Source organism: Bos indicus x Bos taurus, chromosome 26 (assembly GCF_003369695.1).
Source record: "Bos indicus x Bos taurus breed Angus x Brahman F1 hybrid chromosome 26, Bos_hybrid_MaternalHap_v2.0, whole genome shotgun sequence".
Taxonomy (NCBI): domain Eukaryota; kingdom Metazoa; phylum Chordata; class Mammalia; order Artiodactyla; family Bovidae; genus Bos; species Bos indicus x Bos taurus.
This window is the reverse complement of record NC_040101.1, coordinates 16,932,728-16,952,026: the sequence shown is the minus strand read 5'-3', so window position 1 is coordinate 16,952,026 and position 19,299 is coordinate 16,932,728. Positions and strand designations below refer to the sequence as shown.

Here is a 19,299-nt window from a genome sequence, read left to right as displayed (position 1 = left end):
ACCCTATGGACTGTAGCCCGCCAGGTTCCTCCGTCCGTTGGATTCTCCAGGCAAGAATACTGGAAGGGGTTGCCATGCTCTCCTCCAGGGGATCTTCCCGACTCAGAGACTGAACCACATCTTTTATGTCTCCTGCACTGGCAGGCACGTTCTTTACCACTAGAGCCATTCTTCAGATTCTTTTCCGTTATAGGATCATAGGTTATTACAAGATATTCAACTTACTTCCCTGTGCTATGGGCTTCCCAGGTTGCTCAGTGATTAAGAATGTACCTGCCAATACAGGAGACACAGATTCGACCCCTCGGTCGGGAAGATGCCCTGGAGGAGGAAATGGCAACCCACTCTAGTATTCTTGCCTGGAGAACCCATGGACAGAGGAGCCTGGTGGGCTACAGTTTATGGAGTCACAAAAAGTAGGACATGACTGAGTGACTGAGCATGCATGCCCTGTGCTACACAGTAGGACCTTGGTGTTTCTCTATTTTATATAAGGTAGGGTGTATCTGTTTCCCAAGCTCTTAATGTATCCCTCCCCTCCCCTTTCCCCTATGGGAACTGTAAGTTTTGTTTCCTATGTCTGTGCATCTGTTTCTGTTTGTAGATCCAATTGCAGACCCTATTTTAGTTCCTGGAAACATGGCAACACCATCTAGCCAGGGTGACAGACAATGACGTGTATACAAAGAAGAATTTCAGATCATGGGGAGGAAAGTGCCACGCAGGGCCAGGGGATACAAGATAACCCTGGGGAAGAATGTTCCAGGCAGAGGGAACAGGGAGTGCAAAGACTCTGAGACTGCAGGAGAGAGTGCCTAAGGGGCAGAAAGCAAGCTAGTGAGCTGGAGTGAATGGGGGAAGAGATGTAGGTGAGCAAGGGAGCAAAAGCTTAATTGCAGAGGGCTGGCTAAGCCAAGATAAGGTTTTACAGTAGGTTTTTACAGTTCTGAGGTTAAAAGTCAAAGCAAAAAGTCCACTCAGGCACATATTTTTTTTTCCTTATGCTTTAAAACTCTTTTAAAAATACAAAGAAAGACTGGAAATCTGCACCACCACCACCCCCCTGACCCGGCCCAGTCCTTTGGCCCTAAACTTAATTACATAAGAACCGACACCTTTAATCTGTTGCCAGAACCAGATACACTTTGCATCCTAAACAAGTTGCCAAAACAAAGCAGAACGCTGGGCTAAAACTCTCTGCTAGAGGATGTTTTAAACTGTTCAAAACACACTTCTCTACCTTTTCAAGTGTGTTTATTTGGACAAGGTATACGGATATAAACACGGATGCAAGGAGCCAGCTGTGGGGCCTCAAGACAAACCAACACAATTATCATCTCGCAGGAGGGAGAGAGAAAAGCAGTCTGAAGTGTAAGCAAGCATTTCTGCTTCATCTAATGTTTATGAGCCAAAAATGACCTCCGTGTGAACCAGCAGTGCTGAGAAGGACACAGACACGTATTTGTCAAAGACATTCTGGACTTGGTGAACAAGAAAAGCAGTGGGGTTTGTTTTCTCTTTTACTCAGGCCCTCTCCCTGTAAGGTCACAATTTAACCCTGGGCAGCTTAAGACAGTGGCTAGACTCATTCTTGCCCATCTAGACGCATACCAGAGGTTCTGCTTTAAAAAAGGGAGCTGCGCAATATTATGTGGTAGCCAGGAAGGGAAGGGAAAATGGATACATGTGTATGCATGGCTGAGTCTCTCTGCTGTGCATCTGAAACTATCACAACATTGTTGATCCGCAATACTCCAATATAAAATAAAAAGTTAAAAAAAGAAAGCAAATGAAGCTGGGGACAGTCCTTGAATCTCAGTATTAAGAATATCTTGGGCTTTTTTACCTACCACCATTTACATCCTGCATATTCCAGACACATTTCAAGTTATTTGCCTCACCTGGACACCCCACAGCCTGATACCTAATTCAAGAAACGTGGGCTCTTTTAAGCAGCAGCATTCTGACTTCCCAGTAGATACTTCTAACTCTCTAAGACTTCATGCTCCAACACATAGAGCATATAAGGCTTTTTTTTTTTTTTTTTTTTTTTTCCCCATTTGTGATCTACATGCTCATTTGACTGGATAGTTTTCTTGAAAACAAAGAGAATGGCAATGCTTTGCCTTTGGATCAAGTCCTAGGGATAGTAATCTCTTTCTCTTACTGAAACCACAAGGCAGCTTTAGCATGTAGGGCTTTGAATATAAAAGCAGAAGTCTAATTTCTGGGCTTCATGAAGAAAAATTAATAAAGTTCTCCCCTTTAATTTTACAACCCCCATAACCACTTTTTCTAAATCCTTAAAAGACTTCCTGGTAGTCCTTCAAACAGTAAAGGCTGCTTGGATGGGGACCGGATTTCTCCTTTTGAAAAAAATACACAGAACAGACCACACGGACAGGACCCAGGTTGTAGACATGCGAGTTTTTTGCAGACCAAGCTCCCAGGTGGTCTTTTCAGGAGAATCACTGACATTCACTTGTTTATTCATCATCTACTGAGCAGACAACATTGGTAGGCACTGTTCTGTTAATGCATCCTGGTGATAAAACGGGCCTAAATACTAGTGTTCTCTGTATTCACAGACCTTAGGTCTAGTGAATGAGGGGGTGGATTTTTCAAATAAGGAAATGCTTTCAAGAGAGTACAAGGTGTTGGCTACATAGGTACCTCCAGGTAGAGCTAAATGAAGCTTTTGTTTTATAATGAAACACAGAAAACACCAGGGGCCGTTCCAACCCCATCACCAAGAATGACTCCAACAAGCAGAGGTGTTTCCTGATAAGCTCAACCAATGTCAGGCTCCACCCTTACCCCAGACTGCGGGGGAGGTTCCCTCCCAGAGCGGCCTGTGGCAGCTACCTTGTAATGTACTACGGTGTTCAGAGCACCTCATGATGTTCTTAGAGTAATGCCAAGAAAACGTGCTGTTATCACTTGTGTATCAAAGCTGTTTAATAAGATTATACAGGTATACTTATAAAATTTAAAGCTATAATTGGAGCCTAAGTCCACCGAAAAAAGTGAAGTAGAACTAAGCAAAAATTTTGTTTTGTCCCAGTATTTGTTACAATTTCATTCATTTTTGTAATCTGTTGACTTCTGAGGGCAAACAAACAGCATATGCAGAAAGTGTAAGAAAACTTTTAAATGGAAAATGTTCCAGCCATTGACTTTTTTGTTATCTGTAAACTGGAAAAAGGCTGTGACTATTTTATTTCATTGACAAAATGAGACCCAACTCTCAGACAACCATGAAGTTTGAGACTCGCTGGTTCAGGGTGGGAAGAACAAAAGAAAAGGAAGCATTACAGGTTGCAGAAGAAACACCAAATAGGTGTGCCCAGATTTACACAAAGCTCACATATCACAAAAACCTGTATTTACAGACCTGATAAGTTCTGGGTAATTATTTGCCTTATAAAATGTGCTATGAGGGTCTTCTTTTTTTTTAATAGTGCATTCCTGGGATGCACTTTTAGAGAAGTTTGATCAGGAATTGTATCAGATGTATTTTTGTTGTTGTTTAGTTGCTAAGTTGTGTCCTACTCTGCGACCCCATCCATGAACTGCAGCATGCCAGGCTTCCCTGTCCTTCACCATCTCCCAGAGTTTGCTCAAACTCCTGTCCTTTGAATCAGTGATGCCATCCAACCATCTCATCCTCTGTCACTCCCCTCTCCTCCTGCCTTCAGTCTTTCCCAGCATCAAGGTCTTTTCCAGTGAGTCAGCTCTTTGCATGAGGTGGCCAAAGTACTGGAGTTTATGTGTGTGTTAGTTGCTCAGTCATGTCTGACTCTTTGCAATCCCATGGACTGTAGCCCCTATGGCTGATTCATGTTGATGTATAGCAGAAACCAACACAATATTGTAAAGCAATTATCCTTCAAGTAAAAATAAATAAATTAAAAAAATAAGGCCCACAAAGGCCCATGAGGGGGGAGGCTGGGAGCAGAAGGATGTATACCCAGAACAGCGCTTACCCCAGCTCCCTGACCCAGCTCAGGATGTGACCTCAAACAAAAAGAAAACAAAGACCAAAATGCAGGGCAAAATATTTGTTCTGTTCCTGTTCTTTTGATAAACACCCTCCCTTGGGGTCACGCCTCCCCGTCATGGTCCTCCCAGTGGGTCTCAAAAGTGGTTACTTAATGGTTCTCAACTGGGGGGTGATTTTGCCCCACACAGAACGTTTGGCAATGTCTGGAGACACTTTCAGTTGTTGAGCTGGGGGGGAATTACTATCATCATGGGTACCAGGGACGCTGCTAAACAAAGACTCTTCCCCACAACAAAGAATCATCCTGTCCAACATGTCAGTGGTGCTGACTTGAGAAACCTGGTTCATAGTGGGCAAAATCATGATCGTCCCTCTAGACAGTTGGTGTGTGAGTCCTGAGTATTTTGGACTTTTCCATAAATTAGGCTTCCCTGGTGGCTCAGTGGTAAAGAACCCGCCTGCCAATGCAGGATACATGGGTTCGATTCCTGGGTCGGGAATATCCCCTGGAGGAGGAAATGGCAACTCACTCCAGTATTCTTGCCTGGAGAATCCCATCGCCAGGGGAGCCTGGCGGGCTACAGCCCATGGGGTCACAAAGAGTCGGACACGACTTAGCAACTGAACAATAACAACAATCCTTTTACATTAACTACTATTTATTTGGAGGGGAAATCTTGCAGACCTCTGCTGTCATGATATGATATTCTCTGAACCAGTTGGATAAGCCACTGATACAAGGGTTAAACTCAGTGACACAGGAAAACGCTGTAGGAACCCACCTGAAAACAGCAGGTAGAAACAGGCATTCACATCTTGTTTCAAAGAGGCTGGGGCCAGGCCTCATACTTAGTCTTAAACAGCCTTCTCAGAAGTAATTTATACCAATGAGCCGTGGCAAATTCACCTCTTCTGTAAGTCCATCATGACTCAACAAGCCTTTTGATCCATTGTAGAATAGCAACAGTATTTTAATTAGTTATTTTCACTTACTTGTCAGAACCTGTTTGGATAATCTAAATAACTTCACATCCTCTTAACATACCTCCTGAGACTGTCTCAGAGAAAACAGGCTCAATTTTCTCTTAAATCCCCAATACCAGTTAAGGGATAGACGAGGCTGCCATGGCAACCCCACTCCTGCTGACTTTTTGGCTAGACTCACTTTTTTTTTTTTTTAACCTTTCCCAAATCATAAATCTATTTCTTTCACGGTTAAGAAGATTTTTATTGTCTCCTTCCTTCTTGCGCACTTTAAAACAGCTTTTTTTTTTTTCCTCAAAAATAAACTTTGGAGCATGGTTTGATTAATAACTAGGTTTTCAGAAAAACTGTTTGCATTAGAATAAGGCAAGAATCTCTAGATTTCTAACATTTCCTGCCCAAAGATGGTAAAGAGAGACCACAACCAGGCTCTTTCAACCTGTAACAAAATGTGAATAATACCCAAATGTTTTACTTCCTTGTTTCATTCATGGGAAATTTCTTAAAGAAAAAAAAAATACACATCTATAGTAACAGATAAATTGACTCAATTCCTCTGACTCCTGTGACCACCAGATCCTCTAGGATTCTTAAATTCTTTCATTTCAAATATAAATTTCATGGAGCTCTACAACTACAGACAATCAAACAAAACACTCTGGAAAGCACACTCTCCTTTCTTACCTTGGGGGCAGCAGCCTGAAAAAACACAAACATTGTTTAAATGGTCAGTAAACTATTCCTCTCATTCAAATAACCCGCCTTTTCCTGCTCTTTATTACTAGATTGATTTTTTTTTTTTAAGCTCCGTAGTTTATTTTGCATCACAAGCAAAAAGTTAAAGCAAAATGTCCTTCAGATCAATGCAAGTGGTCTCTAGGGCCAGCATCCTGCCCATCCCATCTGGAGGACCCTGGGGGTCTCCGATGTCGCCCAGGAAGCCGGGCATTTCATGTCTGCCCTGCAAAGCCAAGGACACCTCCAGCAATGTCGCTTTACCTTAAGCCCGGGCTCCTTTTCTTCTACTTCGGTTCCTGGTTGTTCTGAGCAGGGAATTCCTCTGGGCTTCAAACCCACAACACTGCCAAGAGGCTTGTAAACGCCAGACCTCGGCCCGCGAGACCGGGGCTCCCTGCCCGCCTCGGGGACAGGAGCGAGCTCCCCTCTAAAGCGAGACACGAAACCTGTGCGTCTCCGGAGACACACACCGTAAAAAAGAACAGACTAGGCCAGGCAGTTCCCACCCTCCCTCTCCCGCTGCACTTACTAGTTAAACACACACAGCCACCACTAACGGACCAGTCCATGTGCCTGAAAAAGGAGGGGGGTAGGTTTTCTTTTTTTTTTTTTTAACTGCAGGTGGGGAAAGTACCATTTCTGCACATTCACCCACACTTGTCTGCACCACTGATCTGACAGTGATTGTTCCCGGGGCAGAGGCTTGCACTGAAACTAGAGTCTTGTGATTTTTAAGTTTCTTTATTAGATTTGAGAGGATGGAAAGATACACAACCATCAAAGAGCCTCTTCTCCTAAGTCACAGCATCCGAGACACACTGTATGGCACCCTTTACACAACTGTAATAAAATACAGTGCAACTTGATTTTGGTTTCCACTTGTTATTCAGAATTTCAGAATGTTTATTTTTTTTTTTTTCAGAGAAATGTGATCCCCGCCCCTAACTTCGCTTATCAAGTTTCTGTGATTCATATTGTTGGTACATTTCATTTTGTGTTCCCCATTGCAGCAAAAATTACTAGTACCTACATTCCTGGTACTTTACACACCTTACCTCACTGTCCAATAAACCTATAGAAATCCCAGGTGAACCCAGCTCTGCATATTTGTAAAGGAACAGATGGAGCCCGAAGCCTTCTACCAGGCTAGCCCAGCCCCTTTTCTGAAGCCTTTCCTTAGGAGTAAGGCAAGACTCTGTTACGACTCTTGTCATTTTTAACAAGACTTAAGTGATTTAGGGGAATTTTTCATAGAGATTATTTGCTCGTAAAGATCAGCTAATAAAAAGACTTTTGCGTGGAATCTAAATTGGTTTGGAAACAATCCCAAACACTGCTGAAGAAATGTAAAGATTTCAGCAATAAAACAGTGCTTCTAAAATGAAGAGGAAGCTACTGGGTTACACATTATAATAACTACGGGGGATTAGCTAAATTTCTAGTGCATTTTCCTTCCAAGAAGCCTTCAGGAAAGTGCTTTCTCCACACTCTTGTCAGGCCAGTTTCTGTAAGTTTGATCTGTAGCCCCCTGGCCCTACCAGAATCACCAGAGCATGCTAACATGCAGATTTCCAGCCCCAGCTTGGACCCCTAGAATCACTGGGTGAGGTCTGGTGATCCATACTTTAAACAAGATATCCAGGTGATTCCAGAACATCACCGCTTGTTTGGGATATTAGTAGGCAGTCCCACTGTTTGTCAGAGGAGGGAAGGAGTCCTTCCTTACAAAGGAAAAAGGGAAACCCAGCCAGCCCCCCAGGCACAGGACTAGAAATAATAAAACCTAAGAACTGGGGTCACTGCCCCCCAGACCTCATCCTCGTCTACTCTCCCACATTTGGAGTATCAGCTCCTCTTTTAGACTTTATTTCTTTAGCCATCTCTACATCTTCCAGGATGGAGAGAAAGAGGATGGTTCATCTGCAAATTTACCAAGCAAATTTCCAATTGAAAAGGATCCCAAATCACCAGCAGATGGACTCAAAAGTTTCAAGAAGTCTGCCTGACTGGGTAGCCCTTAATGAGCAATAATGAGGTGCCTTTCCTGTCAACCTGACTAATCTACATTCACATGGATGTGATTATGGGAAAGAAAGTGAAGAGTAAAGAACTGAAAGGTGAGCAGAGGGGTCTGCTGGATGAAATGTTCTAAGACTGGACTGTGATGATGGTTGCACAACTCTGTGAATTTACTAAAGATGGTTGAATCACTTCACCAGGGTGAACTGTAAGGGATGTAAACACATGTGTTGCTAATCAAAGCGGCAGTTGGTTAACATATGTTCCAAAGGGACTCAGTTTATATAAAGGAGCTGATATTGGAGCACTTACAATTGCAGAGGCTAAGATGCCTCTTCCTCGTCATCCCAGATACTGTGTAGGGCCCCATCTAGGCAGATGTGCTGGGCATTATACAGAGCAGTTACACAGAAAAGACAAAAACCCCAGGAGTCTACAGACCACACTCAGGTGGATATAATAACCAACTCTGACAGGAGAAAGACCGTGGGCATTTATTTCCCACTTGAGGGAAAAGAAACTGGTAATTAGTAAGATGGTGAGGAATTTATGCCCAAAGAGTATGTGAAGGCCACGACAAAAATCAATAACGGGAAAAACAAACATTCATCAACAAATCTTTATTTCGTAGTTGTTGCTGCTGCTACGGCTAAGTTGCTTCAGTCATGTCTGACTCTGTGTGACCCCACAGACGGCAGCCCACCAGGCTCCCCCGTCCCTGGGATTCTCCAGGCAAGAACACTGGAGTGGGTTGCCATTTCCTTCTCCAATGCATGAAAGTGAAAAGTGAAGTCGCTCAGTTGATGCTTTAAAGGAAGTAGGAAATGGCAACCCACTCCAGTATTAAACAGGAATACAAAATACTTGCTAAAACAGTGGCAGGTTGAATTTACGGGCCTGTAGATGTCAATAGTTAGGCGATCTAAGAAAATTTCAAAAGAAAGCATCAGTGTGAGTATCAACTTGTGCATCTTAAATAATCCCAGACTTAACTCCACCAGAGAGTAAATGATGGGGGTGAGCCTGAATCCATTCAGACAGGAAGTTATGAGCTAATTTAACGTACCGTGTGTGTGAGTCGCTCAGTTGTGTCCGGCTCTTTGTGACCCCATGGACTGTAGCCCACCAGGCTCCTCTGACCATGGGATTCTCCAGGCAAGAATATTGGAGTGGGTTGCCATTTCCTTCTCCAGAGGATTTTCCTGATCCAGGGTTCGAACCCAGGTCACCTGCATTGCAGGCAGATTCTCTACCATCTGAGCCACAGGGAAGCCAATTTAATGTTCTAGGCTTTTACAAAAACGTGTTTCTTTATAAAGGAAGAAAACAAGAAAAAATTCTTGAAGTACTGTATGTTAGACACAGGTGACTCGTTTATAATCTGATTTAAGTCTTTAAGAGGTAAAGATTATCCATATTTTACAATATGAGCATGCTGAGGCTCAGAGAGTTTAAGCAACTGGCTACCCATTGCTCAGCTCTAAATGTAGGTCCTGTAATCAAATCCTGGTGTGTGTGGCAGTGGCAGTTCTTTCTACTAAGCACACTCCCTCTCTCACCTTACCTACAGCCACTTCAAGCTCCAGAATTCCTCATCCTATGTTTCCAAGATGCCTCCAGCTTTGCGTTTACCTGCAGGGCCATGAAAATTTTTAGGTGGTTTATAAGCCGTTTTCATTTGCAAGGCCAGTCCAAAGTGTCCTTTTGGGAAAGGGATTAGTGAACCAGTTCATTTCCGCCAGGCTGGAGAGGCACCAGCTCTCACTGTCACCCCTCCTGGCACACTCCAAGCAGGTCCATCTGCTGGAGTTGGCACAGCATCCCTCACAAGACAGGAAGCCGTGAGGTCCAGGAAGAAAGCACGTTCAGGTGGAAAACGAGAGAGGAGGAAGCCTGTTCCTAGTAGGACAGGCAGAAGGGCCGCGTCACTGCCTGGGCCAAGGGGACTCAAGGTGCCCATCTCCCCTGGAGCACTCTCCATCTCCTGGACCCCGTGGACTGTCTCACATCCTCACCTAGAGAGAACGGAAGTTGTCCTAGTGACCTGAAGATGGTACCACGTTTCTTTCTCCCTCTCCCTTCCTCTTTCTCTTTCTCTATAGCTGCTCAGGGTCTTAGTTGCCAGGACGCAGGATACTTAGGTGCAGCATGTGGGATCTAGTTCCCTGACCAGAGATGAACCCAGACCCCCTGCACCTGGAGCGCAGAGTCTTAGGCACTGGGCCACCAGGGAAACTCCAATGGTTCCATGTTTCAATATCTAACCATCCCCCACCTCCAGCTGTACATTTGCTACAAGAGACTAAGTGGACAAAATATAAGGACACGGTAGAGCCAAGGTAACGCAATATACCACCTTTTGTCTGAGTTTTCATGAATCCAGAAGCTAGAGATCATTTCTTGAGACCTGAAGGGTTGTCACAATCCTCCCCACCCCCACCCCACACCCCCTAGAGATAAAACCTGGATTTCAGGAGAGGGGCTTGATCTGGGCATAGAAATCCCATCTACCATCAGCCAGAACAGTTACAGGCATTTTCTAATAGGGATGATTTCAGATGGAGAAATGGATTCAGGTGAACCCACAAAAGTCAATGTACTTCATAATTAAATTAATAACGCTAGTCACAGATGGAAAAGATTTAGTATTTTAATTTTTCAAGCTTACACCCTGACTGAATACAAAAATGATTTGAAGTGGAAAACGGCACACAATAAGGATGCAATTAAACCAAATGGTAACATGAAATAAAAGAAACAAACAAGGTAGAAAAAAGTGACCCAAGACATCAGTCACAGGAGCAAATGGAGATAAACTGCTCACTCTCACCTGCCTGTACCTACTCATTCCTCAAGATCCAAAGCTGACTTCTAACAATTGACAAGAATCTCTTTTAAACTCCAGGTCTTTTATGATGTGTGCCTCTTACTAGGCCCTCACACAACTGTGGGCCCCTAGTTATCTTGTGTACTGAGATATGTTGTCAAAGACTGAACTCTCTTTCTGCTCCGCCAAGAAAAGGTCATGACAATTACCTTGGAATTCACTGAAGGTCCCTGTGCAGGGCAGGTGAAGCACCCTGGAATCGATCCCTTAGAAGAAGGAGTATAGTCTTCCTTTTTACGTTTATCATGGTGAAGGAGATATGAACAGAGCCAGGGATGGGAACAGGTGGGGACCAGCAGGAAGGGGAAGGATGGGTGCCCTGAGTCCATGAGAACACAGACACATAAGCTTTCTGTGGCTCAGGATGTGCTGGGTCCTGGAGAGGAGAATGAACAATTATGAGGCGTCATCACATCTGTGCTCAGAACAGTGGCCAGCCCAGAGACCCATCCCAACACTGAACTTGCTGGCCACCTGTCTAGGCAGGCTGGCTCTCTGCTGTTGGGTTCTAGATTTTTTTTTTTTTTTAATTAGAGTATAATTGCTTTACAGTGTTATTAGTTTCTGCTGTACAATGAAGTGAATCAGCTACATGTATACATCTATCCCCTCCTTCTTAGACCTCCTTCTCCTGCTCCCCAAGCCCACCCATCTAGGTCATCACAGAGCACCCAGCTGAGTTCCCTGTGCTATACAGCAGGTTCCCACTAGGGTCCTAGCTATTTCTAAAGTTCAATACCACCACTAAGAATTGCCCTCACACTAAAGACGCTGCAATAGCTTTGGGTACTCATGGGCCCTAGGGGTGCCCTGGACCCTGATTCCTAATTTTGGACTCAGACGCCCTATTACTTTTAGAAATGTATGCCTTATCTATCTGAGAATGAATCCTGAATCTCACATCTTCTGCGGCCCCTAAGGCAGGGCCACCAGCACATGCTCAATACTTCTTGCTGATTTCTCAGGAAGAGTCACGTTCCCCGACTCGGTTCAGCTGTCACCCCACCCCCACACTTCACCAGCAAGAAGCTAAACTCTCTGAAGTGGAATAACACTGAAAAGCAAAACATCTTTTTAACTCAAAACACAAACTCTTTTCAAAATGTCATTTCCGGAGAAGAAAGCCCTTCCGTTTGTGCTGGCAGAAATGGGGTGACTTTTTAAAATAAATATCAAACCTTTACTGCCTGTGAAGAGTCTTCTGTTACCCTGGCAACATATTTCCTCTTATCATTAATGTAGGACAAAGTGGATAACTTTGGGTGAATCAGAGAAATTTTCCTCCAACCATTTGTCATGTCAGCATGCTTCTTGTGCTCTACTGGGCTGATTCTTAATCTATTAATGATGCAGGGAATCAAATATTAGCACCAGGTTATTATCTGCAAATAAGATATTGTGACCAATGCATCAAAAACCATACTTCGAACTTAAACTTGAGTTTCCTTTCCCACGCTGGGGAGATTATATGTTAATCAGGTCACACACTATGATCAAGGGCACAGTTCTGTGCAATGACAACCTATGAGCATGCAAGGGAATGAAAGTTTAAAGCCCACAAAGGAAAGAAGCTCACAGACACTCTGGCACGAAGACATTTATTGACTTGAATCTCTATTCTTGTCCCTTGTATGCGTATGTGCTAAGTCACTTCAGTCGTGTCTGACTCTTTGCAACCCTACGGACTGTAGCCAGCCAGGCTCCTCTGTCCATGGGATTCTCCAGGCAAGAATACTGGAGTGGGTAGCCATTCCCTTCTCCAGGGGATCTTCCTGACCCTGGAACTGAACCTGGGTCTCCTGCATTGCAGGCAGATTCTTTACTGTCTGAGCCACCAGGGAAGCCCATTCTTGGGCTTTACCCACTTTCTAATAAGTGAAACTATCAAAGACTGGAAGAAAGGAGAGAGAGAAAGGAGAAGGGACTAACCTGGCTACTAATTATGCTAAAGATTTTCATGCCTTTATTTTCAAATCCTGCAGCTCTATGAGGTAGCAGTTAGCAGCCTCATCTTACAGATATGGAAACTGAGAAATACTGGATTCCAACTCTCTATCACCTTGTATATCTCTGCACAGATGGATAGATGTATGTGTATGTATATCTGTCTACTTACCTACCTACCTACACTGAGATATCCACATGCCATAAAATTCACCTTTTTGGAAAAAAGTGTACAATTCAGTAGTTTTTAGTACTGATTGATTCACAGACTTGTGCAACCATCACTACTATCTAAGAACATTTCATCACCTCCAAACAAAACTCCATACCCATTGACAGTCATTTCCTTCTCCCGCCAGACCCGGGCAACAGCCAGCAGACTTGCGGTCTCTACAGATTTGCCCATTCTAGGAATCATCTAATTGGTGATCTTTTGTGACTAGCTTCTTTTACTTAGGATATTTTCAAGGTTCGTCCATTCTGTAGCAGGTAATCAGGACCTTGTTCTTTTTTATTGCTAAATAATATTTCTTTGTATGACTATAGCATATCTTGCTGAACTCATATTTAAGATAAAGCCATTTCTGCAGTTTATTGTTAACTTCTATTTTAAATTAGGAAAAGTGACCAGTGTATGTCTATATTGGAATGGCCTCAAAGCTCTTCTTGACTCTCCATGGAGCTCTGGGGCATCCTCAACCAGAGCTCTGTACACAAAGTGTGTTCCCTCGTCTAAGACAGCACCATCCACCTACAATTGTCTCCATGGCCCAAGTCAGGTGCCCTTGTGGAGCCTCCAGCTGAGTAAAGAGGGCAAGACAGAATGAGGCACGACAATGTAGAAACGCCACAGACTCTGTGCACAGGGTCCCTGAACTTCGGCAACATTTGACACAGGAATAAAGGAAACCAAAGAAGCAGCAGATGTTTACTGCCCTGAAAATAGATATAGCAAGGCCACTGTTCAGATAGACTTTCCTCATCTCACCAGGAATTGGTCCTTCTGTAAGTTATTTCAGGAGGCAATTTAGTTACTTGTTCTCTGCAATGATTACTGCCACATGGATCATGAATCAGTGTGTGTGTACGTGTGTGTATGTGGGTGTGCATGTATGTTCATATGTGTTTCTATCTTCTGAGAACTGAGACTTCTAATCACAGTTCAGTTACCAGTCAGCCTCCAGGTTTCTAGCGTAGCAGCCTCATCTGTAGATGGAGGTCAGTAGTAACTGCTTTCATCACTTTACAGGCCTATTGTGAGGATCAAATATTTATGAGATCACTTGTAGATGTTAACTATTTTTATTATGCAAAAGCCTGCTATTGTGGTGGTTCACTCTTCACCAGGGCAGAGACCATCTGACTCAAAACTTCTAATATTACTTGATTCTTTTCCCTTCCGTGATCCAGAAAAATATTTGGGTCCACAATTAAGGGGAAGGAGGTACAAATTCCTGGGGCCACAGTAGGAATGAGAAGAATGCAATTAGTTTTCTGCCTGAACGTGGTTTATTAGCCTTGCTTGCATTTAAGGACACACACAGAACAAGAAAGGAGGGACTTCACAGTTCAGTCTGTCTCTGCAAATTATGTGTTCAATGGTGACAAAAAGACCGTCTGCCATGCAAGTGCCCTGGAACAGCTTGTTTCCTCTCATTAGATAACAGGCGAGCCCAGACCAAGACCTACTCATTTCAGAACATGCTTAAAATACAGGAAAATGAAGGAAGCGGATGGGACCTCCAGTTTGTAATGTGTATTAGTTTTACAGGAACATCATAAACATTTGTCCTCGGGCTTTATGAAAAAGGAGTTTTAGTTGAAAAGTAAACAAAGTAAAAACAAAACAAGATAAAACAAAGCCACCATTTTTAATCCTTCAGAGAATCAAGGGAAAGGATTTGCTGAATCACGTGGTGAGTACACTTACTACACTGCAGGGGATCCAGCAGGAAGGGTCTAAAGCCAGCCTGAGTCCTGTCCTTTGGTCCATCACTTCCAAGTTAACAGATAAAGACAGTGCCGCCCGTGGGTAGGGATGGAAAGGCACTAGGGACTGGCCACGGGCCACGTGTCAGGGGCTCTTACATCGTGAGACACTCGAATTGTAACAGAGCCTGTCACACATTCTTCCCAGGAGAGCGCAAGCGGCATAGTAGACATCCCACCCCAGCACAATGTGGGCCACCAGCCCTTCTGGAAAGACAGGAGGATTGATTTCCTGGGTGTGGTGACCTGAGGAAGAAAGCCAGGGAGAGACTCGGAGCCCTGCCCTCCTCTCCTGGGAAGAATGCAGACACGCCACTTTCCTTTTGTCTCTGGGGTCTGAGCACAGGAGGCTCCGGTGCAGATGGCCAGGTGCCTGCTCAGGGTGGCCCTGTCTGCAGAGCCAGCCAATCCAGAGAGCACTGGTCTTGAAGGAATGTGAGAGAGCTTGGTAAACACTGAGCTCCCTGGGGGAGGGAGTTGTGCAAAAGGACAGACAAAGGGAACTCAAGACCACCCTCGGTCTGCAGATGGAACAGCCCTGGACGGGGGTGGGGTGGACAGGCTCTTTTCCTTTACCCTCCAGACTTCTGTGTCCAGTTTGACATTTGCTTTTTTCTTTTTTTTCTGTATTGCATTCATTTTGCAATGATTTTGTTGCTGCTTTCTTTCTTGGGAAAGTTGGCAGGTAACAACCTGAACCCAGGAAATGAAGTTTGTCGGAGTCAGAGATCTCCTAGGACCATCCAACAAAAAGATGGAAGGAAATTCACACCAAAGGGATGCCCCTAATGTCTACTGACATCTGTGACCTAAGTCTGAAGGCTCACGCCGAGTCCTGTTACCTCTGGGCTGCTAGAGCAGAAGCGAGCAGGGTGGGTGTAGGGAAGGGAAGTAGGACCAGGAGGAGGAAGATTGCTCTGAGAAGAGTTTAGAGATGGAGATGGAGAGAGCAGGCTGTTGGCTGTATCTCACGCAAATCTGCTTTTGGACTTCTTAGTTAGGAGGCAGGTTGTAAGCATTTTCAGAACACGCCTGAATTTATAGGTTAATTAGCATAAGCTCTAAAAGATGTGCCACTTATAGCAAGATGACCCTCAAAAACAGAACTGAAAGCAAGCTAATGAGAAAACTACAGTTTGAGTGTATGCTATATGCTGAGTGTTCTAGAAAAATCTCTCCAGAAAAAAAGAACTGCTGGCTCTGACCCCTTAGATCTAAGACAAGGAGAATTATAGAATTCAGATCCTTAGAACCAAAGGAAATTTAGAGGTCAAGTGGCCCAAGTCTTGGATTTACATGTATAGTTTAACATTTGTATATTAAAGAAAAAATCAAGGTTCAAAGAAATTGATTTGCCCAAGGTCACACAGCTGTGAATTCCAGAACCAAAAGTAGATCCCTGATTTCCTATCACTGAAGCCCTTTTCATTAAAACCCATGAAGGCTCTCCTCCCCATCCCCTCAAGCCCACATCCTGGGAAGGGTTTATCCCAGCAATCCCACTACTGGGCACATGAGAAGACCATAATTCAAAAAGACACATGTACCCCAGTGTTCATAGAAGCACTATTTACAATAGCCAGGACAGGGAAGTAACCTAAGTATCCATCAACAGAGGAATGGGTAAAGGAGATGTCTTACATATACACAATGGAATATTACTCAGCCATTACAACGGAATCAAATAGGGTGGTTTGTAGAGATGTGGATAGACCTCGAGTCTGTCATACAGCGTGAAATAAGTCAGAAAGAGAAAAACAAATATATTAACGCACATATATGGAATCTAGAAAAATGGGACTGATGAACCTATCTGCAGGGCAGAAACAGAGACACAGACAGATAATGGACTTGTGGACACAGTGGGGGAAGGAGACGGTGTGATGCATTGGGAGAGTAGCACTGTCATATATACACGACCACGTGTAGGACAGACAGGTAGTGGGCAGCTGCCGTGCAGCACAGGGAGCTATAGTGCTCGGTGCTCCGTGATGACCTACAGGGGTGCAAGCAGGAGGTGGGAGGGAGGCTCAGGAGGGAGCAGATACATGTAAACATACAGCTGATTCACGTTGTACAGCAGAAACTGACATAACATTGTGAAACAATGACATCCCCAAAAAGAAAAAAACAATAACAGAGGGAGACAGAATTTTAGAACAGGAGAGGGAAGGGGGCAGCCATGGGACAGGTCCTCTTCCTTTACCTTCCACACTTCTATGTCCGGAAGTCCTTTTACCTATATATGCAGATAGTCTCAAAGAGGCTAAATGACCTGTCCCAAATTCCTCAGGAGTTACTGACATAGCTGAGCCTGGAGCTCCTTGATCACTGTTCCAGGACCTTTCTCCTTCTTAAAGCTCCTTCAGGTGTCTGGTGGTATCCCGGACGAAACACGTCCAGAGAAGCGGTCTCAGGACATCTCTGATGCTCGGTGAGGGTTCCATTAAAACCACATCAGAGCTTCAGCCCTCACTGGGATGAGACTTGTGTAAGTTTCCATGTTGACTGAAATGGTGCCCCCCTCCCTACCACCAAAGATATATCCACATAAAATCTCTGGAACCTTGGCATGTCTGAAAAAAGGGGCTTTGCAGATGTAATTAAACTAAGGATCCTGGGATGAAGGAATCATCTTGGAAGAGCCTATGTGTGTGAAGTCTCTTCAGTCGTGTCTGACTCTTTGTGACCCTATGGACTGTAGCCCGCCAGGCTCCTCTGCCCACGGAACTTCCAGGCAAGAATACTGGAGTGGGTTGCCATGCCCTCCTCCAGGGGATCCTCCCGACCCAGGGATCAAACCCGCATCTCTTACGTCTCCTGCATCAGCAGATGGGTTCTTTATCACCAGTGCCACCTGGGATGCTGATGAACCTTAAATCCAATGATAAGGGACCTTCTAAGAGAAAGAGGTTTGACACAGACGGAAGACAGGGCACAGAGGGGAAGGCTCTGTGCAGACCAAGGCAGAGGTCAGGGTTATGTAGCCACAGCCACCAGAGTCTGGAAGAGGCAAAGAAAGATCCTCCCCTAGAGCCTTGTAAAGGAGCCCTGCCAACACTTCAGTTGTGGACTTCTGGCCCCAGAACTGTGAGAGAAAGTTTCTGTGGTTCTAAGCCACCACTGTTACAGAAGACACGGGGAACTCACAATACATTCACAATCTCTACGGGTAAAATCAATCAGAAACAACAGCAACAACAAAACCAAACATCACAGACTGGAAAGGCAAAATGTGGTATGTCCATACAATGGAATATTATTCAGCCTGAAAAAGAAAGAAAAAACTGTCACACACTACCACATGGACGAAACTTGCGGACATTACACTAAGTGAAAAAGTGAGAGTAAAAAGTGAAAGTCGCTCAGTCGTGTCTGACTCTTTGCGATCCCCATGGACTATACAGTCCATGGAATTCTCCAGGCCAGAATACTGGAGTGGGTAGCTGTTCTCTTCTCCAGGAGATCTTCCCAACCCAGGGATTGAACCCAAGTATCCCACATTTGCAGGTGGATTCTTTACCAGCTGAGCCACCAGGGAAGCCCAAGTGAAAAAGGGCCATCACAAAAACAAACGAACAAACAAGACCCCACAAATACTGTATGACTCCATTTATATGAGATGCCCAGAGCAGTCAAATGCATAGAGACAAAGTGGAATGGTCACTGCCAAGTGCTGTGGGGAGAGGGGGATGGGGAGTTACAGTTTAATAAGCACAGATTTCAGTTTTATAAGACATAAAGGGCTACAGAGCTGGATGCTGGCGATGGTTTCACAACATCATAAATCTATGTAATACACGGAACTGTACTCTGAAGCATGGCTAAGACGTTACATTTTATGTCATGTGGCATATGCTCAGTTGTGTCCAACTCCCTGTGACTCCATGGACTGCAGTCCACCAAGCTCCTCTCCATGGGATTCTGCAGGTGAGAATACTGGAGTGGGTTGCCATTTCCTACTCCAGGTATATTATGTGGATTTCACTGTAATTTTAAAAATGGGGAATACCCAAACCAAAACAAGGATTATAGTATTTACAACAAATCAGACCCATCCTGCTGCACCTACAGTAGATCAGAGAATAAAGGTGGAGGGAGGAGCTCAGGGTTTTCTGCTGGGAGCTGGGCCAGGCTGACTCACGAGCTGTCACATGTCGGCGTGCTCACAGCACAGGATGATTTTCCAGATCACACACCCATCTGAGAGGGACAGCACGCCCAGTGGGTGGGTCTTGACTCTGCCCAGAACCCTGCTGCAAACTGCTCCCAGAAGCCCCACCTCTGTGGGTCTGTGTGGAAAGGATGCAAGGTTTCACCCCCACCATTGGCCCTCACGGAGGCCTGAAGCCAACGTGGTAAGGGGCCCTCACAGCCCCTACAAGCATCTAAGTACTTGGCCTCCAGGGAAAAAGCAGAGCGAGCAGATGTGTCTTCAACACGGCATGTTCTTGGATCCAGTTTTCTTTTAGAGATTCCTTCCCATAGCAGTTGAACTAAATCTGAAGGTAATCAACACCCGCCCCCCTCAGTCCTTTTGTCTCCCCAACTCTTTTTTGGGGGGACACAGTCCCACATATGGCCTGAGGAGAGAGCTGCCTCCATACACGCTGTCTACAAATGTGGGGCCTCCAAGCTGGGGGCGGCATTCAGTCTTCCTGTCCCTTTAGCTATAGCCAAACATCTGGGAAATGGTTCTGGTGTTTTATTTATTTGTTACTGAATTAGAATCAAC

The 19,299-nt window shown here is 44.6% G+C and overlaps 1 protein-coding gene across 23 annotated transcripts in view; it reads right to left on the bottom strand.

Annotated features, from left to right (window-relative positions):
- Positions 1–19,299, bottom strand: part of ABLIM1 (actin binding LIM protein 1) — a 329,063-nt gene that overhangs the window by 82,933 nt on the left and 226,831 nt on the right. Inside the window, exon 1 of one of the 23 annotated variants that reach the window (XM_027528378.1) lies at positions 5,987–6,627. The exons of 21 other annotated variants lie outside the window; for them this stretch is intronic. The gene's annotated coding sequence lies outside the window, so the exon portion shown is untranslated. Of the gene's footprint in view, positions 1–5,986; positions 6,628–19,299 lie in introns of those variants that run through there. One more of the 23 variants, XM_027528379.1, reaches the window with a different exon arrangement.